This window comes from Nyctereutes procyonoides, unplaced genomic scaffold (assembly GCF_905146905.1).
Source record: "Nyctereutes procyonoides isolate TBG_1078 unplaced genomic scaffold, NYPRO_anot_genome, whole genome shotgun sequence".
NCBI classification, from domain to species: Eukaryota; Metazoa; Chordata; class Mammalia; order Carnivora; family Canidae; genus Nyctereutes; species Nyctereutes procyonoides.
In genome coordinates this window covers 51901357-51928180 of record NW_026575133.1, presented here as the reverse complement: position 1 = coordinate 51928180, position 26824 = coordinate 51901357, and the positions used below count along the sequence as shown (strand labels likewise).

The window sequence follows — 26824 nt, the reverse complement described above, 5'->3', positions numbered from 1 at the left end:
GAACTTTTAAGGTACACTAGGCTAAGCTATGATGTTGGGTAGGTTAGATGTATTAAATGATTTTTTTTTTGACATGGGCTATTTTCAGTTTACAATGGGTTTTTTGAGACATAGTTCCATTGTAAGTCAAGGAAAATTTGCACTGTAAAATCTTCATAGCTTAGTTTTCCTGTGACTCCCAAATCAATACCTTGTATCCAGCATGGTGCTGACAGCATCTGCACTCCCACCAGCAATGGAATTGTTGGATAATGTGGTAGTTCTGTCTTAGCTTTTATTTTGAAGATCCTCCAGACTGTTTTCCATAGTGGCTGTGCCAACTTACAATCTCAACAACAGTGGACACGGGTTCTTTTTTCCTCACATTTATTTCAGCATTTATTATCTCCTGTCTTTTTGTTGATGGCCATTCCAACAGGTGATTTTAATTTGCATTTTCCTAATGACTATTGATGTTGAACATCTTTTCATTACCCATTGGCCTTTTACATATTGTCTCTCAAGTAATGTCTATTCAAGTCCTTTTACCATGCTTTAATTGGGTTACTGACTTTTTGCAATTGAATTATATGAGTTTTTACATATTTTGGGTATTAACCTCTTATCATATGTATGGTTTGCAAATATTTTTTCCATTCTGTAGGTTATCTTTTCACTTTGTTGATGGTTTCTTCTGCTGTGCAGAAACCTTTTAGTTTGATAGAGTCTCACTTTTTTGTTGTTGATCCTATTGTTTGTGTTTTAGGTGTCCCATCCCCCCAAAATTATTACCAAAATCTGTATCAAGAAGCTTAATTTTTATATTTTCTTCTAGAATTTGCATGGATTCAGGCCTTCCACTTAAATCTTCAATCTTCTTCCAGTTAGCTTTTGTGAATGGTATAAAATACGGGTCCAGCTTTATTCCTTTATATGTAAATTCCTTTACATTCCCCCTAATTATCACAGCACCATTTATTAGATTGTCTTTTCTCCATTGAGTATACTTGGTTCTCTTGTAAAATATTAGTTGCCTATATATATTTAGGCTTATTGCTGGGCTCTCCATCCTGTTCCAAGGTCTATTTGTCTGTTTTTATGCCAGTACTACACTGGTTTGACAACTATAGCTTTGCAGTATAGCTTGAAATCAGGAAGTGTAATTCCTTCTGCTTTGTTCTTGTTCCTCAGGATTTCTTTGGCTATTTAGGGTCTTTTGTGGTTCTGTATAAATTTCAGGAATGTTTTTCTCTATTTCTATGAAAAATGCCATGAATATCTTGATAGAGATTGCATTGAATCTATAGGAGGTTTATGATTAGGAACTTGAAACCAGATTTCTAAATAAATGAACATTAAACAAACAAATCTTAAGGGAATTTAGGGAATTCTTAGAACTTAATGATAATAGTAATATTATCTAGCTCCCACAGATAAAACTCTATGTTCTCTAGAAGGTTAAATTGATAAACACAGGAAGGGAACTATATTCCACCTGGAATCATTAAAGTTGGCCTAAAAGAGAGAATGGCAAAGATCCAAGGATTGTTGAAGACATCCTCTCATTACCAAAGCAGGAAGTAGGCGGACCTCCTCAAACCACCAGCTCAGCTAAACAGAAGAGAATAGATGGATGATTGCCTTATCAGTAATATACATCTCAGTGGGGAGTCCAGAGTTTGGAACACTTTCTTTTGGGAGAAAAAGACAATGAAAATACAGAGTACATAAAATGGTAAGGGGGGACAGAAACAGAGTATTATTAATAAAGGCAAAATATTACACAAAGGAGAGGCTGGAAATACTAAAAATAGATACCAACATTACAATTTTTATTTTGAAAGTGTAAATCAGTGATTTTTAACTCTTATCTAGTTCACAAAACCCTCAGAAAATTTGAGGACATCTGTGGATTTTATCCCAGATAAATGCAAAAAAAAAAAAAAATTCTGCCTAGATTTTTATGTGGGGAATACTGACTCCCTGAAGTTCATTTATAGATCCGGTTTCAAAAATCAGTGTTTTAGAATGTACACTTATTCCTAATATTAAAGGTAAACTATAATAATATTGACACAGAGGTTGTTCCCACCCTGCTGAGATTGTCATCATCACCCCCTTAAACTAACCAGCCAGGACAGAGGGAGGCTTTGCCTCTAATGAGCTGCCTACATCTATTTTGTCAGGAAGACCCACTTCCTGACAAGGCGGGGCAGCTGGTCCTGGAACATTTCACTCATTTCCAAGAACACTATCATTCTATATTGCATCTATTTGGTCATTTTCAAAGTCTGAGAAGTTCATTAGGGATAGCAAAGAAGCCAGGAAAATAAAGTAGACTTTGACTGGAAATTTTAGGTTCTGGCCTCGGACCAACAGATTCTATGACCTTAGGTATTAACCTTACTGTGACTCCGTTTTCTCATGTGGAAAATAATACAGCCAGTAAGATGATTTTTAACTTTCCTTTCTGCACTGTAGATGCTTCTAGATGAATATGAGACAGGACTTGGCTTTGGAGGGTCTGGTAGGATTGATAAACAGGGGATTCTTAAGGTAGGTTTAAGAAATCAATTCTACATCTTTGGTAAACTTTTATTAAGTTTCCAAAGTGTATTAGGAGTTGGGTTTAAAATTTTCTATAAAGAAATAGACATATGAAGTTAACTTCATTTTAAGGGTGTGGATATATTACTTTGGAGCAGGAATGCCTTCCATTTATAATACAATGTAGAACATCTATTGAAAATAGGCAAGCCACCAAGATGTTTTCTTCAATCTATTATCTCTATAGGCCATATTCTCAGGTAAGCCATGTCAAGCCATAGACATTTCTGTTTTGTAGGAATGTTCCCAGTATGTCACTGGGAGAATTCTGGGCTCCTGCTTTGTCTTACTTTTTTGAATTTAATTCTTTATGTTTCCACAGAACAATAGAAGCACATAGTTGTGACTATTAAGGTGATGAAAATACAAACTTGTTAAGGTGATACTACTTTGAAAATTTCATATATGCTTATATATTATTTATACATATATAAACACAGTTATGTATAAATTATATATAAATGTATTCACATATACATTTATATCAAATTGCATATAAACATATTCATATTTATGTCTTCACTTAAATAGACCAACCTCCAGAATAGATATAAAGGTAAAGCAAAACATCTTTCCTGGCATTGAGGAGCTTACAATCTGTCATAAAATTCACACATTTCCTGTATTTATTGTCTAATATTACTTTAAATGTTATTCCATTTATTTAGTTATTTGTAATTTTTAAAATGTTTATACTAACATGATCTCATTTAGTTTGGCTTAAGATCACAAAATAAATATTTAATATTGAGTTCTGAATTTTGCCTATATAGGCGAAAAAAGGCAAAAAAAGGTCAAAGGACGGTTTTTTAAAAAATATTTTTCTTTTCTTTTTATCCCCCCTCACCTTCTTTCCTGCTAAATATTTTATACACTATGTGTGAATCTAATAAATCAAATATCAAACTATTAATTTTACAACTCTTTAAGATTAAAATCAAGTCTTCATATTCTAAGGTTCCTTATAAAGTGTTTCTAAGTTTATGCACTGCTGGCATAAGCAGTAGCTTACACCAGCACATTCATTTTCAGCAAATGACTATATTGAAAAATAATTCCTATGTCACAATGAATGGAGACTATCCATTTACCTGCTAAGCTTTCTATGAGGGCATACATAACACGCTGGCAATAAAAACAAAAAAGCCCTGAATTTTCTAGGCATGCCAACATTTTTAGGCATGGCGCTAGAGCCAGCATCAGTAACACTAATGAAAAGGCAGTATGAAATCAACTATAAAAGTCAGATAAAAACAGTGGCTTGATTCTAAGACAATCCAGTTCCAAACTGAACTGGATAGTGCTAGAATTTTATGAAAATTTTCAAAAAAAAGTCACCCTAAAAATTTATGAGGAAATTTATAAAATTGGAAGTTGGTTCCCCTAAGGATTGTTACCATAATTCTTGGCTCAGACTGCTTTAAAATGTCTACACTTTGCTCACTGGCTTTTCAGGCACCACCTCCAATCATGTTTCAAACAGCAAATGATTCCATAGAACTCTGTTGGTTCTGAATCAATGTTTCTTTTTATTAACTAATTATTGTTATTACTAGTAATAATCATGTAGGAAAATTGCTCAAGTTTCATAAGTGAGTTAATCTCATGATATTTCTGGAAGAATTCCCAGAATGAATAGTTAAGCTAAATATGTAGGGCTTGCCAATCACAAAGGAAACCAATGGAATATTAGAAACACATGGTGGTAATACAGGGCAGAACTGTATGCACTTCTTGTATTAATTTCCTATTTCTTGCTGAAGATGCACGGCTATGTCTGGGCCTATGAAAAAAATGTCTAAGTAAGCAAAGATTGCTTTTTGCGATCTTTACTCTTTTATCAGCAATTTTCCCATCAGCCATTCCATTTTTGGGGTGGCTTTTTCCATAATACCTCAAGAACTGAGTGTCTTTGTGAATATAGTGAATATTTATTGATTACCCATTATATATGGGCAATATTCTAGGGACTATAGATAAAACAAAGATGGGCCACTTGTTTGGCTCAGTCAGTGGAATATGCGACTATTGATCTCAGGTTGTGAGTTTGAGCCCCACATCAGGTGTAGAGATTACTTAAAAATAAAATTAAAAAAAAAGAGATTAATGGGACATAGTCCCTATTGTCACTGAACATTACAACCTAAGATAAAATAAGACAAATTTGAAAATACACTAAAGGTGGAATGTAATAATTATTGTAAAAGACATTCATGACACACTAGATATTAGATCTACTTAGTTCCTGGTCAAAAGTTGCATGTCAGATTACCATAAATCCATTCCTTTCTTCTATCAATACAGTTCCATCAAACCAAAATATTTCTAATGAACCATTTCATAAATATTCCTATTATTCACAAAAATAATAGAAAGTGTATATTTCAGAGTTTTTTTAACTGCATGGTTAGCCTGTATAAATGCTTTTTAAATTAAATATGAATCTAATTTACATTTAGGCTAAATATTGTTAAGTAGGTAGTTGAATGAAATCAAAGTATTAATATTATATAGCTGATAATACTATTAATAGAAATAAGTACTAGAAAAAAATGTGCTTGAGGGAAACATAATGAGTTCAGTTTTACATAAGAGTTTGGTGAGGGTAACCATCAACCAAAATGCAAGAATTGGACTCAAGAATAGGACTGGTATTGGGCTGCCTGGGTGGTTCAGTGGTTGAGCGTCTGCCTTTGACCCAGGGTGTGATTCCAGAGTTCTGGGGTGGAGTCCCACTTTGGGATCTCTGCAAGGAGCCTGCCTATGTCTCTGCCTTCTCTCTGTGTCTCTCATGAATGAATAAATAAAATCTTAAAAAAAAAAAGAATAGGACTGGTATCGAACAAATTTGAGAGTTATGTACATATTACAACTTGTGAGAATAGATGATGATCTTAAATGAAAAACTGTAAAAAGAGAAGATAGTTGGAGAATGCATTTAAGTGTAAAAGCCGAACTCAGAAGACTAGAAAGAAAAATGAGTTCAGTGAAAAAGTGTGAGATGTGAGACAAAACTGAGGACAGCCATTGTCACAGGCCTAAGAGGGTACTGGTGCCATAAAAATAGAAATGATGAATTGTTGGAAATACAACAGAGAAGCCACAGAAAATGAAGTTTGAGAATAAGAAGAGAAATAATAAGAGGTTAAACACTGAAAGGGGGGAGTGAGGAAATACTACTCACTTAAGAAATGTGGGGCCCAAGAAAGAGGCAGGTATCATAGCAATATAATGTAGAAGCAGGGGGAAGGAGAGTTTATATCAAGGTGATATGGCCTAGATATGTCTGATGGCAACAAGTCAATGAATAGGGAGAGAGAAGAAGCTGACTAGAGAGGGTATGATGATTTAGGACCAAGAGAAGATCAGATTCAGTCAAGTTAACCCGAGAGAAGAGATTTTTTTTTTGGGGGGGGGAGCAGGAGCAAAGAGAGATAAGGAAGATGAAAATCCAGGGAACTATCCAGATAAAATGAAGAAAAATTAAAGCAGCCCCCCAGTGGATGGACCCAATCATTCTTGTTAATATGAGAAGCAAGCTATTCACATGAGCTGAAATGGGGGAGAAATGGAGATTCAAGGTAAGTGGATAAGGTGTGAAATAGTCATTTTAGGTAATGCAACAGGGAGATTGCAAAATTAAATTCAAAAATTGTGGAACATCAGTGAGGTTCTGATTGGCATTGAATATTTCCACGCGTAATAGTCAAGTCTGGAACTATATTCTGCAGTTATCTACTTTTGTTTTAGAAGCATATTTTAAACACTGGAGGTATTACAGAAATAAGACGCACAATTAAATATATTTATTTGTATTTTTAAAACATAATATGACCTCAGATCAGTGGAAGAATGCTGTATTATACAGGTTTGTGTCAATTTTATAATATTAAAATGGTCTGGTTTTGTCAGTTTCTTACAATTATGATCAGTGAGTGGTCTAGCTATTTAAGGCAGTCATAACTTACAAGTAAAATGAGGCTCTGTAGGCATTTAAAGGCTCAACTGCTTTTAGAGTCTGTTTTTATGTAATTATCCACTTATGCCATCATAGGCAGATACATCTCTGAAAACAAATGCTTTTATATTTTAATTTAAAAAGAAAAGAGCAGGTGTAGGTAGCAGAAAAGTTTTTGACGTAGGCAGAGGGAGAAGCAGGCTCCCCACTGGGAGCCCGATAGGGGACAGGGACCCCCGACTAGATCCCAGGGCATAGGGGTCACGACCTGAGCAAAGGCAGACACTCAAACACTAAGCCATCCAGATGCCCCCATGGAGAAATTTTAAAGTATGCCTTTTTACCAATAATAGTTCACTTTAAAATAAGCCAGATTTTTACCATGATCAGTGTATTTTTTAAAATTTTTTTTTTTTACTTACTTATGATAGTCACAGAGAGAGAGAGGCAGAGACATAGGCAGAGGGAGAAGCAGGCTCCATGCACCGGGAGCCCGACATGGGATTCGATCCCGGGTCCCCAGGATCGCGCCCTGGGCCAAAGGCAGGCGCCAAACCGCTGCGCCACCCAGGGATCCCGATCAGTGTCTTTTCAAAATGAAAGTAGAAATAGATTCGTAAGTGTGCTCCTATACCACTACATAGGTTCTTAAAATTTTTCAGCAGTTATGCATTTATCTAGGGGAAATAAATCAAATGGAAATAAATGCATGTTTACCAAAATGGTTGTTTCGCAGTGCATTTAGTTCTGATATTTATAAAGTTGATATTTCACAGAATAACTTTTAGTTTGGAATTCTATATAATTCAGACATCAGTCACAAGTGGAGACAAAATGAAAATGTGTGTTATTTTTTATGTAGGTAAACTAACACAACATACCCAATTGCAGAGTTAATTATCAAATTAATTTGTAATAGATCGTATAACATTTTCATATCTTAAAATGTTTTTTATATCAATCCTTTGATGAAATAATATTTTCAAAATAAAATTCTACAGAAAAAAATTAATACTTCAGTGAGATTGGTATATTTATAACACTTCCCACAGTGATATTTGACAGTAAAAACAAAGAAAGTAAGCAATGTGAATTTTTCTAGGTTGAGCTCTCATAAAGTTGAGTGGAAAAAATTTATAGTATATTCTATATTATTAATATAATTTCTGTTCTAATAAAACCATAAAAAAGTAATATCACTTCCACTTTATACACAGGTGTCATCAAAGGTCGCATAAGTATTAATTGGATGAGCCAGAATTTTGAACGGATTTTTGATAGGCACGTTGACAATGGCTGAGAGAGATTCAGATATGGAAAGAGAGAAAGGAGGGATTGCAAGGTCAGGTAGCAATACAGCTCTGAGGAGTAGGAGATTGGAAGGTCCACTCATGTTAATCAATCACTGGGGAAGAAAAACCCATGTGGAAAGAACTGGATGTAGGTCTCCACCAAAGTTTCCATTATAATGGTAGAAGCAGTGATTTGTCTGGATTCGGCTACCTAGTCAATGTTCCATTCATATTTAGTGCTGACTTCCGATTAACCCCGTAAAGTATGTGAAGTTCATGGTATCATATAATAAAAGTAAGTAATAGGGGATCCCTGGATGGCTCAGCGGTTTAGTGCCTGCCTTCGGCCCAAGGCGTGATCCTGGAGTCCTGGGATCAAGTCCCACATCAGGCTCCCTGCATGGAGCCTGCTTCTCCCTCTGCCTATGTCTCTGCTTCTCTCTCTCTCTCTCTCTCTCTCTCTCTCATGAATAAATAAATAAAATCTTTAAAAAAATACAAGTAAGCAATAAAGAGTTAGTAAAAGAAATATTTGCATGTTTTGAGTAGGGAGATACTGCCTCCTTCTTCATCGTGCTGAATTCCTGCAGCCCTATTCCTACCTATCAATTTGTTTCTCAGTGGTGGAGCTTAGGGACATATTCCCCACGGGTCTTCAACCACACTCATCCTCACTACCTCAAACTATAGCAGTTTTCTCTGTGTGGAGGAAATTCTGGTGTGAGCTGCATCCCACCCTACATCCCTATTTGCACTCTTCATGTGCAAATGCACATATCCAAGAGGGAGTGTGTAAAAAAAACACAGCCTCTTCCAAAGAATGATCCAACTTATGTGTATATTACTATAGTTAAGAGCTTTGGTTAATGTTTAATCTTAGAAGCACAAACTGTGTGATTCTATTTTTATTAAAGACCGGTTATTATTACTGTAGTAGTTATTGCCAGTTGGAGATTTTGAGCAATAGTATTTAAAAACCATGTTAAAGGGTCACTTGGGTGGCTCAGTCGGTTAAGTGTCAGACTCTTGATTTCGGTTCAGGCCATGGGATCAAAACTTGAGTCAGACTCCACATTCAGAAAATCCTGCCTGAGGATTTTCTCCCTCTTCTTCTGTCCCTCCTCACCTCTTACATTTTCTCTCTCTCTAATAAATTAATAATTTTTTTAAGGCCATGTTAAATACCATGTTTCTCTGTTGTTCCAAAGATCTGACTCAGGATGATGTTTTATTATGCCTATGAGTGTTTAACTTCTATGCTTCCTAAAAATGAAAAAAATTAAAGATCAATTAAGTTTCATACTTTGAGTAGAAATACCAATAAAATACACTTCTCATTATGTTATCTATATATTTTATACAGTCAGTTGAGACCAGTCTCTAGGCTAGTGGTTCTCAACCCTGGCTGCACATTAGCATCACGTGGAAAGCTATTAAAAATGCCAATCCCCAGATGTCACCCCAAGCCAATTAAATCGTATACTCTAGGGTTACAGCCCAGACTTTGGTGTTTGTTAAAGGCTCCCTAGATGATTCTAATGCTCAGCCAGCCTTGAGGAGCCACTGACCTCAGCCTTTTGGACCATAAATCTGCCTTGTTAAAAAAGCAAGGTAGGTAAAGGAGGTTTCCTTTTTTTTTTTTTTTTTTCTTTAAAAAAAAAAAAAAGAGAGTGAGGGATCCCTGGGTGGCTCAGCAGTTTAGCGCTGCCTTCAGCCTAAGGCATGATCCTGGAGTCCCAGGATCCAGTCCCACATCAGGCTCCCTGCATGGAGCTTGCTTCTCCCTCTGCCTGTGTCTCTGTCTCTCTATCTCTCATAAATTAAAAAAAAAATCTAAAAAAGAAGAAAAGAAGAAGAAGAAGAAGAAGAAGAAGAAGAAGAAGAAGAAGAAGAAGAAGAAGAAGAAGAAGGGGAGTAGGGGGAGGAGGAGGAGAGAGAGAGGCTGAGACACAGGCAAAGGGAGAAGCAGGCTCCATGCAGGGAGCCTGATGTGGGACTGGATCCTGGGACTCCAGGATCATGCCCTAGGCTGAAGGCGGTGCTAAACTGCTGAGCCACTGGGGCTGCCCCTGGATGGGTCTTAAGGGTATTATGCTAACTTAAGTAAGTCAGACAGAAAAAGACAAGAACCATCTGATCTCATTTTTATGTGGAATCCAAAAAGAGAAAAGAAATAGATACAGAGAATAGATTGCCAGTTGCCAGAAGGAGGGATTGAGGGGTGGGTGAAATGGATGAAAATGGTCAAAAGGTACAAATTTTCTGTTATAAGATCATTAAGTCCTGGGGATGTATTGTAAAGCCTGGTGACTATAGTTAATAATAAATACTGTATTGTGTATCTGAAAATTAAGAGAGTAGATCTTAAAAGTTCTCATTACAAGAAAAATATTGTAGTTATATGTGGCGATGGATGTTAACTCATATTGTTGTGATGATTATTTCACAATATATACATATATTAAATTGTTATGCTGTACACTTGAAACTAATATAATATTTCAGTTATATCTCATTTTAAAAAAAAGGTGTCTTATAGGGAAAGTTTACCAACACTTTGAGGAGAATGATTTTGGAAGATTCAAGCATTGCCTTCTCTCCTAAGAACAGTCTATGTCAACAACATCAAGATCTAATCTTATAGTTCATCCTACTAGATAATAAGTATTTATTTAGCATCTACAATGTACAGTCTTGTGTGGATTTAGTCACTGTTCTCTGAGGAGAAATCTCAGGTAATCATGAAAGGCACAGGTGAAGTTATTTCAGATTTATTTAGAGCCTTCACAGAGAATGAAGGGAAACAAAATTTAACTGATCCATATAAACTGTGTTGCCACATCAAAAATTACTCTATTTCACCTTGATTTCTGTTTAAGGTCCTGGTGTTTTCTTCTTCAAAAATCACAGAACAGAGCGTAGTCTCCCAAAAAAGTATAAGAAATGGGAAATACAGGTAGTGGTCAAGTGCCCTCAATGCATGCCCCACCCCAATCTGGATTCACACAGTACCCAAATGGTTAGGTTAAAAATCATTGAGCTTGACATTGTGTTAATCACGTATGCTTCAGTAAATTCACAGTGTACTGAAAAGGCATTGTTTTATCTGTCGACATCCTGTACTTACCAAGACACATTCCCTGTCCATATAAGCCCACACTGATTTCTTCTTCTAATGAATACTACTTACTGCCTCCAACACTCATTTAGCATTTTGAGCAATTCATCTTTTAACATCAGTGCTCTTTGCATGGGTGTGGCTTACTACAGCTCCACCACATACTACCTATAGTCATAGAACTCCCCTTTGCCTCAATTTCTTCGCGGATGTAATGACACTGTTTCATCAGTTTATTATAAAAATTAAATGAGTTATTATTCAGGCTCTTAGAATAGAGCCTGACACACAATGCTTGGCATAAGCTGACACACAATGCTTGGCATAAGCTGTAGTAGTAGTAGTAGTACTAGTAGTAGTAGTAGCGAAATAGACCAAAGACTCTTCAAGAGCTTATGTTACCCCAGAGTGTTTATCACAGGGTGGAAAACTGGTGTGTATTTGTTGGTTTACACTGTACATGAATCCTTGGACCTAGCTGCTGGGAAACAAGGAAGGATTACACATTTGTGTCACTTTAAAAACTGTTTTTTATTGCAAAAGAAGCACATGTTTGAGAGGCTTAGTCTCAGGAGAATGGTTGTCTCTCATCAGAATGCGGTTGTAATTAACATCTCGGATAGCACTTAAAAGTGTGTATGCCTTGACCTCCCGCTAGAATACTTAGGCCCGTGCAAAAGAGTACTATGCAAAAGAGCAAATTACCAGTTAATACAGATAACTAAAGCTAAAATTCACTTATTGAGATCTATGATGCTACAGCTATTGCTCTGTCAGGTGTCACCAGCTTAGGATCAGAAACAAAATTTAACTTCTACCAATAACCCAATTTATATTTAGAAAAATCTCACAAAGTAAAAACTTCCTTTTATTACAACTTCTGTGTGACATATATTATAAATGCAAGTTCTTCTTTGCCTGTGCCTGGCCCCTCTCTCTCTTTAGCTTTTCAGATTATGGTTATTGATATAAAAGAGAAAAAGGCAAAATAGGAAAAGCACAGTGTTAAAGTGTAAAAATTTAATGACATAATTATATGTTAAGAGAAAATCTCAAGTGCGTTCTATAGAAAGTATTTATGTGTTAAATAGCATTAATTAAAAGATTCAGATATTCTTTTTTTTTTAACTTTTGCAACATTCAATTGGTGGAAGCTCCAAACTTTCTGTGTCAAATGCTTGATATATGTGTACATATACACGTGTATATATAGTCCCCCCCTTTCCTCCTGATGTCTCTACCCTAGAGGAATTATTCCCTCCTCTCCCATTTTAAGATGAGTACATAGGCTCAGGGAGATTAAGTAGTAAACTGTCACAAATTCTCATTACAGGAGAATTTGAAGGCCTATTTGTAACTTCATGTTTATTTTCAGCAGATCATGTTGCCTCTTTAAAATGTTTTTACTTCTGCAGGTAGGAGATTTAAGCATATAATCTTTTTGCCATTTATTCAAATCTATTCAGGACAGAAGAGGTAAAAGGAGACACTGGCTTTTTAAAAAAAAGTTTATGTTTTAATTCTAGTTAGCATACATTGTTCTGTTGGTTTCAGGTGGACAATATAGTGATTCAACACTTCCATACAACAACTGGTGCTCATCACAAGTGCCCTCCTTAGTCCCCATCATCGATTTCCCCCATCCCCCCCACTCGCTTCTCTCTGAAAACCATCACTTTATTCTCTAGAGGTGAGAGTTTGCTTCTTTCTTAGTCTCTTTTTCTTTCTCTCTTTTTTCTCTTTGCTTGTTTGTTTTGTTTCTTAAATTGTACATATGAATGAAATCACATGGTATTTGTCTTTCTCTGGCTGGCTTATTTCGCTGAGCATTGTACTCTCTAGCTCCATCCATATCCTTGCAAATGGCAAGCTTTCATTTTTTATGGCAGAATCATATTCCAATGTGATTATATATACAATTATATATATATATACAATGATATTATATATATACAATAATGTGATATATCTATCTCTCTCTCTCTCTATATATATATATATATACATATATATATATATATGTATATATATATATATCTCACATCTTCTTTATCCATTCATCAGTCGATAGACATGTGGGCTGCTTCCCTATTTTGGCTGTGGTATATAATGTTGCTATCAGCATAGGGGTGCATGTACCCCTTTGAATTAGTGTTTTTGCAGCCTTTGGGTAAATACCCAGTAGTTCAATTGCTGGATCACAGAGTAATTCTATTTTTAACTTTTTGAGACAACTCTATACCTTTTCCACAGTGGGCTGCACCAGTTTGCATTTCCACCAACAGTGCCAAGGGTTCTTTTTCTTTCTTTCTTTCTTTCTTTCTTTCTTTCTTTCTTTCTTTCTTTCTTCTTCTTTCTTTTTCTTTCTTTCTTTCTTTCTTTCTTTCTTTCTTTCTTTCTTTCTTTCTTTCTTTTTTCTTTTTTTCCTACAGATTTTATTTATTTATTCATGAGAGACAGAGAGAGAGGCAGAGACATAGGCAGAGGAAGAAGCAGGCTCCGTGTGGGGAGCCTGATACAGGACTAGATCCCAGGACCCCGGGATCATGCCCTGAACCAAAGGCAGACACTCAACCACTGAGCCACTCAGGTGCTCCAAGGATTCCTTTTTCTCCATATCCTCGCCAGCACTTATTGTTTCTTGTGTTGTTGATTTTAGCCATTCTGACAGGTGTGAGATGATAGCTCATTGCAGTTTTGATTTGTGTTTCCCTGATGATAAGTGATGTTTCAGCTATCTTTTAAATTGAACTGTGAGAACTACGTAGTGCGCTTAAAGCCTCCAAAGTCATTAGGAATGATATAGAATTGAGCATAAGAGAGAGTTTGTTCTGTGATTTTGTGTATGTGTGTATGTGTGTGTTTTGAAGAAGTGGAAGGGACTAAGAAGTCAAACTACTGATATTTAATCCAGGAATTACCATTGACTTGCTGGGTGATTTGGACAAATCACTCCCATTCTCTGCCATTGTTTTGTCTTTGTAAAATTGGAATAATAATATATTGTTTAGCTATCCTGTAGGTAGTAAAGAAAAAGATTTAATAGCACGGTGGAAAGTTAAAATCTAGAGATTATTATATCTAGAGGTCAGGTTGCTGAACCATATTCTAGTCTTAATTTCTCAAAGAACTCCATCTTGTTTTCCATACTGGCTGTACCAACTTACATTTCCACCAGCAGTGCACTAGTTTTCACCTTTCTCCATACCCTTGACAATTGCTATCTTCTACATTTTGATGACAGTTATTCTGACAAGTGTGAGGTGATATCTCATTGTGGGATTGATTGGCATTTTCCTGACGTGTGACATTGATCACTTTTTCATAGACCCATTTGTCATTTAGATATCTTCTCTTGAATGTCTATTCAGGTTATTTAGCCATTAGTGATCAACTGGACCTCTAGCCCTTCTCCCCACCTCAGAGGTCAGAGAGTAGAACCGAAAGTTCCAACCCTCTATTCACATGGTTGATTATCCTGACAACCAAGGCCCCACCCTGAAGGGTTTTCCAAAAGTCACTTCATTAACATAAACTCAGGTGTGGTTGAAAGAGGTGTGTGGTGATGCATGGGAAAAGATACTCCTTTCATCTTTCTAGCTCCAAAGCTATTTCAGGCACGGAGACAAAAAACAAATATTATAACCAAAGATACTCCTTTTGCTCTTCTCACTTAGTATATTTCATGGGTTTTAGGAGCCCCTGACCAGAAGCTAAGGACAAAGATCTAGATATGTTTATTATAGCAAGATAGATGATGTGACTTTTCTCAAATAATTTTTAATAAAAATAGGAAAGATTTTTGTTTGTTGTTGGTAAACCATAAACCATTACTAGCTATCCAGAGTCTGAGCTCTAGATAACAGGCCTCTTCCATTGTCTGAGTCAACTTGCCTTCCTCTAAAGATTATGATTCAGTGAGTATTCATTGCCCTGTTTTTTTTAAACTGCTAGCCAAGTCATTTCCTGTTCTCTTCATTCACTTTTAGATGCTACCATTGCTGATGGTTTCAGTATAAAAGTATGTCTCTCAATGATCTTCTCTACTAGAGCTTCTCTTAACAACCACTCCACATTTCTCTCCCTTTTACTCCCTCCTATGTGTATGCCAGCACACCTACACTCATCCTTGCACACACACATAGACACCCCTCACACACATACATTTATGCCCTTCTCCCCTCAAACAGAAAAAAAAAAAACTTCAGAAATTTGTAGCTAATGATAGTCATTAATAGAGGTTTTTTGCTCTATGCCTTTAACTATAGTTAAAAACAAAAGAAAACTGTCTTGAGATTAAAATAAGACAGTCCTGAATTAAAAAAAAAATTCTCTTAACAAGATAGAATAGATTTTTTGCTTTCTTCTATGAGCTTCTACCCATTGGAAACCATTTGAGATACTGTATTCATAAGCCATGTTAGTAAAAGATTTCACAGAATTTTCTGGCATAATTAGTAATAGGCATTAATAATCATTCTTCTTTGTATTTACCTTAGTGATCTTGTCACCAGCTAGACTCCAAGACCTGGTGTTTACTGCCCACCTGCTTGTACTCACTAACCTTTCTCTTAACATTTTGCCCAAGCTGTTCTTTCTGGCTTTCCTCTTGACTCAGACAAAGGAAACCTGAAACCACCCCCCAGGTGATGGCAGGACTGCCTTGACAAGACCTCCCACCAGTCCAGATCATCCAGACTCTCTTGGAGCTAAACCTAATTCAGGTCTGTGCAGAGAGACCATTGAGTGACCTCTGGAATGGCCCACAATTACCTTTACTCATTATATCCTAAAATTTCCACCTAAGAAGGAGTCCCAAGGCATGCCTGACCTTATGCCTGCCTCTACATAGGAGGACAAGCCTTCTCTATCTAAATAATTCATCCTAACCCTAAACAGAAGGAACCCGTTTACCCTTTCTTGAGGAGTCATGGCTTTGGAAGCCATTCCCCATGATCTTCTTACTTCCTGCAAATAAAAGTTTTCTTTGTGGGACAACTCAACCTGGTGTAGTTTCTGACTTACTAAGGAGCGAACTCACGTTGGTTCAGTTACAATCTCATGTATAAATAAACTTAAATCCTGTACATTTTTTAACAAAAAATGGTGTCAGAAAACTAGTTGATAGTGTCTATACCTAAAGAGCATTCTTGACAGATGCCTCACAAATTATAACATTTAGAGTAGACCTCTTAGTATGCTTTTTGTCACCCAGAAATAGCATTAAAATATTTTTCAGAGCCCATGTCTTTGTTATGGCTTATTACATGAGATAATTGTGGGGGGGAGGGGGTGTTGGGATTAGCTACAAATGAAAAGACTGGGCTATTCAAAGAAAAGAATTGAGCTGAGGTATCAACAAATAGCCCTAAGGAAATAGATATATTGTAAGATGGAAAAAAATGGGGGCAGACATTTAAATTCTGTTTATCAACTTATCTGAGAAAATATTGCATCCTGAAATTAGACCTGTCCTTTCTGAGGGGAGGAAAAATGGTTAAAATAAAGAAAATTTTGGAGATAAAAAATTATAATCTCTGCTACAAGGCAAAGGAAGCAGGAAACAATAGACTGAATATTAGAAGGAATTATAAAAGCAATCTTGAGAAATTCTCTTGAATTCAGAATAAAAGTGTATGCATAAAACAATAATAATAATAAAGAGGAATAAAGAACATATCTATTTGATGCAATATGAATATAATAGGAAGTTAATATAAATGTATCAGAAAACAAAAAAAGACATAGATATTCACTGCAGAAGTATTTATTATACTTACAAGTAAGAGCATAAATATTCATTATTAAAATATTAGTTGGGGGTGCCTGGATGGTTCAGTCAGCTAAGTATCCAACTCTTGATTTCAGCTCAGGTCATGATCTCAGGGTCATGAGATGGAGACTGAGACTGCCCTGCCCTGGGCTCTGTACTCAGCAGAGAGTCTGCCTCTCTCCCTGCTCATGCTCTCTTTCTTTCTCTAAATTAGATAAATAAATCTTAAAAAAATATATTAATTAAAATATATGATAGTGAAATAATGAAATACCACAGATGTTTAAATGACTTTACAAAAGACATATAATAAATAACATGGTATAATACATTGTATAGTGAAATTTAAAAAAAGAATTACAAAATAGTATTGTGTGACACAAATTATATAAAATATTTTATGTGTTCCAAGAAAAAAGTGAAAATACAAAAATATATGAATCGTGGTTCGTTACAGATAGATGGAACTATGAGAAATGTTTCTGTTTCCTTTCTTCCTTTCTTACCCCTTTTTTCCTTCCAAATTATCTATTACAAGTGTGTATTCCATTTTAAATTGAACACATGTGGGTTTTTTTCTTTTAAGGATAGAATTCCGAGAGTGAGGCAAATAAAAGCCAAATTACTCTCTGAAGATTGGGAATGGGAAAGCCAAGTCCCCTTACTTCTGTCTGGTTCTTTCAGAACATTTAGGTGAGTACAAACAGTTGGAAAATACCACCTCAGTAATTGTCAGGGTATTAAATTAGAAATGTATGTAATGGCCTCATGCTTGTAATTGACTCTGAGGGCAGAATGTGCTAGAGTGAGTGGTTCTAATACAGTATGTTACTGAATAATCTTGGAAATGTGTAGCTTTTTACTTTCCAATTGGTAATGGACTATTACTGAGTAGACGCCTATTTGCTGCAGGAGAAGAGCACATAATTATAGTTAAGTGTAAAGAAATGTAGAATAAATGACCGCAATTACACTCTCTGTTCATTCCCTCAACCCTCTGATTCCTGTCACATTCATCTGGAAACTTCCAAAAGACAGCAACAGATTTATCCTGTGATCACTTAAATCCATCATCTGACATCCCACTGACTTGCCAAACATATGTTCCTCTGAATTGTTGGCTTCTGGGCAAACAAACTTAGCTGTGCTATAACTTCTTCACAATTTTGGAAATATTTATTGTGCTTCCAACAAGAAGCTCTAGGAAAAACACTGAATTTCTTCTTTCCAAAGTTTAGTACAAAGAACAGAGCCATTCAGTGAGGCTATTTTTAGTCAGAATTACCATTTAACATCTTGAAAAATTGTACTTTTAACATTTAAAGTTAAGGATTATTGAATCAATTGAAAAGAGAAGCCTAGATGTTATTCCAAAGATATTATGAAAATGAAAAAAAAAAAAACTGACTGTAGTAAATACTAACATGTTTTTCTTTATGTATTAAAAATTTCTAATATAAATAAGCATTTAAAAATTCAATTGTATGCACACTATATCTACTTCTGTGGGGGTACTAATCAATTAAATATATATTTGACTATAGCATGAGAGGTACTGGTTGTGTGCTGCAGCAGTATATAGAGAGGAAACCCGTATTTCTACACTTAGAGACTTTCAACATAGCTGAGGTAACAAGATAGAAGCATAGAAATAAAGATGTCTGACAATGCAGACAGTGTATGTTTAGAGCCAAGAGAATGAAAGGGCCTTTAATGCTATCAAAATTCTGGGAAAGAACATTTTGGTCTCGGGGGTCAAGAAAGGCTTTTTGGTTCAGGTCCAGTGTAAACTGGGTGTTAGATAGTAAGTAGCACTCAGATATATGGAAAAAAAATCTGGTTGCCCTTTCTACTGAGTGGAAAATCCTGAGAAAAGGTATTTTCCTTGGGAATGAGGTCATTGTGTAGTCTGGGTGAAGCGGAGAGTTCAGAGAACAGATGGGATGAAAATGAGTCTTGAAAGGTTAATTCCAGGCAGATCACGAAAGCTACTGAGAATACCAAACTAAATAATTATAATTTTTTGTAAGGACACTGAGCACTTAGGATGGCGTTAGAGCAAGGACATGATATAATAAGTTCCATAGGTACCAGGTATTCATTTATTAATCTTAAAGCATCTGCAGGAGGAAAAGAGGAATTGTTGGGACTCTCTGGGGAAGGAGACTCAGGTGGGCACCATTTTTGCATTCTCCCTTTACCTTGTTGGTGCCAGCACTGCTGGCTACATTTTTGCAATCTATCTCTGCCTTGCTAAGGATGATGAGCATGCCCTGCCCCTGTGCCCATGGCCCTGCCAAAGAAGGCGGGATGCCCTGCCCCTAAGCTCACCTGTAGACCCACTAAAGCTGGTAGGCACATGCAGTCCACACAAGAGATGCTCCTTGAGCACCTTGCTCTGGTGTTCAGAGGGGCTTGCATTTCTGAGCCTGATGGGTCTGAAACAATCAGACAGACAGTTCTTGGTAGGCTACCCCCCGCCCCCACAAGGCATTGCTTAGGTGGCAGACTAAAACACACAACCATTATGCCTATGAGAAAGGCTCCTGAAGCTTCAGCTTGAGGAGCAGGCTTTAGGTTTCCTACCCATCTAGGGGCTATGGAAATAGCCTCTGAGGTTCTCAGGAACATAAGCTGAGGGACACAACTTTTGTATTCTCCCTTGGCCTTGCCATAGCTCATGGGCATCTTCCAGAAAGGAACCCATACCATCATTTGGAGACTTGGATTTTTTTCCAATTGTAGCCAAGGAGACACTCTTGGATGCCTGGTCTTGATGCCAGCAGGGTTTATGATTTCAGTCTCACAGGAGGGTATATAGGCTTCCAGTCAGCCTAAAAATAGATGCTGCCTGACATCTCTCCCCTGGAACACTGGCAAGTATTCACACACCCTGAATAATTTATCAAAAATCATTCAGGTTTGAGAGACAACCAAAAGCGAGAGCAACATTAAATGATAAGGCTGGGGAGGTAGCTGCTTCATCTAACACATAGAAACCACAGAGAGCCATGCAAAATGAGGAAGCAGAGAAATATGTTCCAAATGAAAAAAAAAACAAGATGAAACCTCAGAAAAAGACTTAATGAAAGGAAGATTAGTAATTTAACTAATAAAGAGTTCAAACTGATGGCCATAAAGATGCTCCCTGAACTAGAAAGAAAAATGGATGAACACAGTAGGAACTTCAAAAAAGAGATTAAAAAATATATAAGAAAGTACCAAATAGAAGTCACAGAGCTGAAGAATATAATAAATGAACTGAATACACTAGAGGGGTTCAGCAACAGATAGTTGAAGCAAAAGAAAGGAACAGTGATCTAGGAGATAGAGCAGCAGAACTCACCAAAACAGACTAACAAAATGAAAAAAGAATTCATTTTTAAATATTTTATTTATTTATTCATGAGAAACACAGAGAGAGAGGGGGGCAGAGACACAGGTAGAGGGAGAGGCAGGCTCCATGCAGGGAGCCCGACGTGGGACTCGATCCCAGGACTCCAGGGTCATGCCCTGGGCTGAAGGGCCACTAAACTGCTGAGCCACCAGGGCTGCCCAAGAAAAAAGAATTTTAAAAAATGAGGATGGCTCAAGGGACCTATTAGAACGTCAATTGGAATGACACTCACATTAGAGGGGTCCCAGAAAGAAAAGAGGGAGCAAAGGAGCAGAAAACTTATTTGAAGAAATAGTGGCTGAAAACTTCCCTATTCTGGGGAAGGAAACATATCCACCTTCAAGAAGCCCAGAAACTTTCAAAGAAGATGAACCCAAGCAAATCCACACCAAGCATGTAATCACTAAAATGTCAAAAGTTAAAGATAGAGAATATTAAAAACAGCAGCAAGAGAACATTAATCTGTTACATATATAAGGGAACCCTCATAAAATTATTATCAGATTTCTCAGCAGACACTGTGCAGGCCAGAAAGGACCAGCGTCATATATTCAGAATGCTACAAGGAAAACAAACAAACAACAACAACAAACCCTTCAAGAACACTCTACTCAGCAAGCTTATTCAGAATTGAAGGAGAGAGAAAGAGTTTTTCAGACCAGCAAAAACTAGAGTTTGTGACCACTAAATCAGCCTTACAAGAAACATCGAAAGAACTTTGTTAAGCTGAAAAGAAAGGGCCCCGATTAGGAACAAGAAAACATATGAAAATGAATGATAAAACAAACTCAGTAGTAAAGGCAAATATATAGTAAAGGATTATTAAGCCTATTAAGTTGATATGAACCTTAAAAGACAAAAAGCAGAAAAAATAACTACAACAACAACAAGTTAAGGGATTCCAAGATAAAAAGGTATAAAATGTGACATCAAAAATATCCCATTTATAACTGTATAAAAAATAATAAAATGCTTAGGGGGAGCACCTAGGTGGCTCAATCAGTTAAGCACCTGACTTTTGATTTTGCCTCAGGTCATGATCTCAGGGTCCTGGGATCGAGCCATATGTCAGGCTCTGCACTGGGTGTGGAGTCTGCTTAAGATTCTCTCTCTCTCCTTCTCCTTCTGTTCCTTTCTTTCCTGCTGTCTCTCAAAAATTTAAAAAATAAATAAATTAACTAATTGATTAAATACCTAGAGGTAAATTTAATCAAGGAGGTGAAAAAAATCTGTACCCTAAAAATTATGCAATATTGATGAAATAAATTGAAGAAGACACAAATAAATGGAAGGATATCCCATACTTACAGAATAGAATAATTAATATTTGCAAAATGTCTACATTATCCAAAGCAAAATATAAATTCAATGAAATTCCCATCAAAATTCTAATGGCACTTTTCACAGTAACAGAACAAAATAATCCTAAAATTTGCATGAAACCACAAAAGACTCCAAAAACCCAAAGCAATCTTAAGAAAGAAGAGCAAAGCTGAAGGCATTATGCACATGATTTCAAACTATATTACAAAGCTATAGTAATCAAAATGGTATGGTATTGCCATAAAAACAGAAACATGGGACACCTGGGTGGCTCAGCAGTTTAGCACCTGCCTTCGGCCTACGGCATGATCCTGAAGTTCTGGATCGAGTCCCACATCAATCTCCCTGCATGGCGTCTGCTTCTCCCTCTGCCTATGTCTCTGCCTCTTTCTCTGTGTGTCTCTTGTGAATAAATGAATAAAAACTTAAAAAAAAAAAACAGAGACATGGATCAATGAAACAAAATAGATTGCCCAGAAATAAACATCTGCATATATGGTCAATTAGTTTATGACACAGGAGGCAAAAATATAAAATGGGGGAAAGATCATCTCTCTAATAAATGATGTTAGGAAAACTGGACAGCCATATGCAAAAGAATAAAACTAGACCACTGTTTTAAACCATACACAAAAATTAACTCAAAATGGGTTAAGGACTTGAACATAAGGTCTGAAACAAGAAAACTCCTAGAGAAAACATGAGTGGTGAGCTCCTTGACTTCAGTCTTGGTGATAATTTTTTGGATCTGCAAAGGCAACAGCAACAAGAACAAATATAAACAGGTGGGATGGCATCAAACCAAAAAGCTGCTGCAGTGATGGAAACGGCAACCTACTGAGTGGGAGAAGATATTTGCAAGTCATATATCCAATCAGGGGCTAAGATCCAAAGACATAAAGAACCCATACAACTCGGTGACAAACAAATAATCTGATTAAACATGGGCAATGGATCTGAACAGACATTTTTCCTAAGTAGACATGCAGATGGCCAACTGGCACATGGAAAGATCTTCAGCATCACTCATCATTAAGGAGATACACATCAAACCCATAATGTGATATCATTCATACCTGTTAGATTGCCTATTTTGAAACAGACAAGAAATAACAAGTGTTGGCGAGGATGTGAAGAAAAGGAAACAATTAGGCCCTGTTAGTGAGGATATAGATTTATGCAGTCACTATGTAAATCAGTTTGGGGGTCCTCCAAAAAAAATAGAACTAATGTTTGATCCAGCAATTCCACTTCTTATTTATCCAAAGAAAATAAAAACAGTAAGTTGAAAAGACATATGCACCCCTATTGTCATTACCACATTATTTGCAACAGTCAAGGTATGTTAACAACAAGTGTACACTGATAGATAAATGGATAAAGAATATATGGTATACAATGAAATACTACTCAGACATGAAAAAGAATGAAATCTCTCCATTTGTGACAACATAGATGCACCTCAATGGTATTTACTAAATTAAATAAGCCCAACAAAGACAAATACTGTATGATTTCACTTATATGTGGACTCTAAAAACCAAACAACAAATAAATATAGATACAGAGAACCAATTGGTGGTTGGAGTGGTAAGATGGTTGGGACAATGGGTGAAGTGGGTGAAAGATGTCGAAAAGTGTAAACTTTCATATATGAAATAAATGTCATGGTATGTAATGTACAACATAGTGACTGTAGTCAATTTTATTGTATCACCTACTTAAAAGTTGCTAAGAGAATAAATCTTTAAAAATTCCCATCTGGGATGCCTGGGTGGCTCAGCGTCTGCCTTTGACTCAGGGTGTGATCCCAGTGTCCCAGGATCGAGTTCCAAATTGGGCTTCCCTCAGAAAGCCTGCTTCTCCCTCTGCCTATGTCTCTGCCTCTTTCCCTGTATCTTTCATGAATAAATCAATAAAATATTTTTTTTAAAGTTCCCATCACAAGAAAAAAGAAAAAATTTGTAACTGCGACAGATGGTAACTAGATATTATGGCAATTTTTTCACGATGTACAAATACCATATTATTTGTTTTACAGATAAAACTAATATAATGTTGTATGTCAATTATACTTCAATTAAAATTGAATTCCAAAGAATACTATCAGAATCCCTGGAATGTCATTGTAACCTCATGTAGTCTTAATTTTTTTATACCAATCTCAAAAAATATGCATCTGAGATGCTGTGGGAAAGCTCATCTTTCTGTTCATTGGCTCATATAATTAGTATGAGTGTCATCTCAGAATCAACTTAATGATTCACATTCCAAGCCTACATTTTATCATGTTTTCAAATAATGAGCCTGTGTTTATACATTAAAATATATGTCAACACTGCATTTAATATACAGCAGGGTTCCAAACTAAGAACACTAAATATATGAAATCAGAAAAAACTGTGGGAAGACTGGTACTTTTAAGTCATACATTCTGTAAATTAATAAATGGAAATTTTTAAAAATAAGAATGTGTGGTAAATAGAAAAACAAAGATGTTTAAATTTGTAGAAGAAATTATGAATGGAAGATGACATGCTGCAAATGGATTGGAGGTAAAATCATTTTTAAACACGAGTTCTCATTTATGTGATCATGCCAATTTCCTGAAAATCATACCACAGATATCTTAATAGCCTAGAAATCTCCATCAGCAAGTGGTGAGATGACCTAAACCACTCAAGAGGGGCAATTCAGCACCCAAAACACATGTCAATTGTTAGAGACTTCCCAGGCTTGGACGCCACTCTTTCCTTATGGCACAGATTTTATGGAAAAAAATACATATGGTATTGTGACAAGTTTAAAAGATTAATCTCTTTTCTTTTTGTGCTACTAGCATAAGCCAAGGGAAATATAATAGGGCCCATTCCAAATTGATGAGATCTATATATTAGGTCAGTGCTCTATCCAAAGCCAGGAACAAAGGAAATAAGGATCTGGCCTCAGAGTGGAGGACAGAAGGACACATGGATAGAGATTTGGCTGGGCCCAGACAGTACTCAGAGGCCAAAAGAACGTCTCACAAACTTGATAAGCCTATCCCCAGATATGGCAGGACCCATAAGTGTAGTCACCCATGCAAAGCAACTTTTCAGCAGAAATCTCCAGATGCCATCATCAGAAATTCGGTCGATCATCACAATCACCTGGGATTTTTTTTTGAAGACACAGATTCTTGGATCCCAATCTGGATGGTTTTCATTGAGTAAAGTCTGCAGCAGGGCCATGGCATCTGTATTTTAAAAATGTCTTATAGGTGATAGCATGACTAGCCAGGTGTGAGAGCATATTGCCTTAAACTATTCCAACCCAGATTTGTTCTTTGGACTGAAATATCTTGGTTTCCTCTCTTCTAACCCCTGTCAGACCTCCATAAGCACACATTTTCCAGGCAGACTTCATCCTCAATTCTACTTTTCACGATTGGACCAATCCAGAATGTAATTACTACCTTCTCCCTTACACCAACCACACAAGGCCAGGTGGGACTCTACTTCTGTTTTTTCCTGTCTCAAGGAGAAACATGAGCAGTGGCTAGATAAATAACTTAGAAAGTCAGCCATAAAACTAAAGTCAAGAACTAATGAAGATTGGATGAAACGCCTGGTAAGCGAGTAAGAACAAAGAAGTAATATCTACCTGAAGGGAGAGAGGCATAGCATCCAATACTCAGACAGGAATAAATAGTAGTTTTGCAGGAAATGGAGATTATAAATAAATATGGAAATTTTATATATATATATAATTAATTTCACTTTCATTTTGGGAATCATTATTTCACCCACAATATATCTATCTCCCTTAAAAAGTAAATTTTTCCCATTCTGAATTATATTAAGAAATGCTTGAGTGGCAAAGCTTTGGGACAGTGTTGTGGTAGTGGGAATCTCCTACTTTTTGTATAAAAGGGCTTTGCAGTGGCATAGCAAATCCAAATCCTTCCAAATCTCATCCTAGCAACTTACAGATATATTTCATTTTTTAAGATTGATTGATTTAAATTTATTTTTTAAATATTTTTATTTATTTAATCATGAGAGACACACAGAGGGAGGCAGAGACATAGGCAGAGGGAGAAGCATACTCCCTGTGGGGAGCCTGATGCCAGACTCCATCCCAGGACCCCAGGACCATGACCTGAGCCAAAGGCAGATGCTCAACCACTGAGCCACCCAGGTGTCCCAAGAAATTAACTTTTAATGTAATGAAAAAATAATAAGTCTAAAAGTAAAAAAATAGAAAAAGATGCCTTACACAAACATAAATAATAAAACAGCTATAGCTTACAGATCTTTCTATTTCTCCTTTCCTACCAGGGTTTTGTTTGTTGTTGTTGTTGTTGTTGTTGTTTTATCAATTCAGTCTTGTTCAAAGTATTTCAAATTTGGAGTTAGTGATTATTGAATCCTTACTCTCCCTCAACTGTATGAGGAACCATGCTAACTACCAGAGGTAAAAATACTCTTACCAGTAGAGTGTATGGGAATTCTTTGTACTATTTTTACAACTTTTCTGTAAATCTAATATGATTTCAAAATTAATTAAAAAAAAAAACAGCCAGTTCTGTGCTCTGATTTGTTAAAAAAAAAAAATATGTCCTATAGACAACCTATAACTAAATTTGGAGAAAGATGATAGTATATGAATTTTTAAGAATGCCAAAGGTTAAAAAAAAAAAGTCTTCATCAGGCTACAGAAATAGGTAGAAGATACAGCTACAGAAATGAGTAGAAGACCAGCCCTCCTGAGTTACAGGAGAGGTAGCATCAAGTACAATACAATGGGAGCATTTGGAAGTCCATCGTTCATTCAGTAATATTTTTCACTAAAAACATGAAATTTTCAAAAATCATACTAGGAATCTTGTCTGAGAGTTTCAGGAGGGAAACTATGGCTTTGCTTCATTAGTTCCAGTCTTAAAATGCATTCCTAGTGAAAATTAGCAAGTAACTCAGGCCATTACTAGCTACTGGGAGGCTGACAAACTGGTTGTGCTTTGTTCAACAGTTAACTTCCCACAAGGCAGAACTTCAGTGTCCTTCCCTATATATTGCTGCCATCTAGTGAACAAATCTTTCCATGAAATGCTGAAAATAAATAATTATAAAATTGGTAATCCAGATCTCTATCTTAAGAAGCTAGGAAAAAAAAAAAAAAAGGAGCCAGAAAGACAAGTATCAATTATACCCAAAGTAAGGAGAATGCTAAATAATAAACAGAAGTCAATAAAATTAAAAATAGACAAACCAATAGAGAAATCCACTAAGGCAAAACCTGAGTTTTTGATCAATAAAAATATCAATAAAATTAATAAACTTATGGCTAAACTGATCAAGAAAAAGGAGGGGAGATGCAGATTATCAACACCCGGAAT

The 26824-nt window shown here is 36.2% G+C and overlaps 1 pseudogene; it reads right to left on the bottom strand.

Moving 5' to 3' along the window:
- The window catches only part of LOC129523193 (60S ribosomal protein L18a-like), a 38826-nt pseudogene extending 14149 nt beyond the window's left edge, over positions 1-24677 (bottom strand).
- Between the last annotated feature and the right edge of the window lie 2147 nt (positions 24678-26824).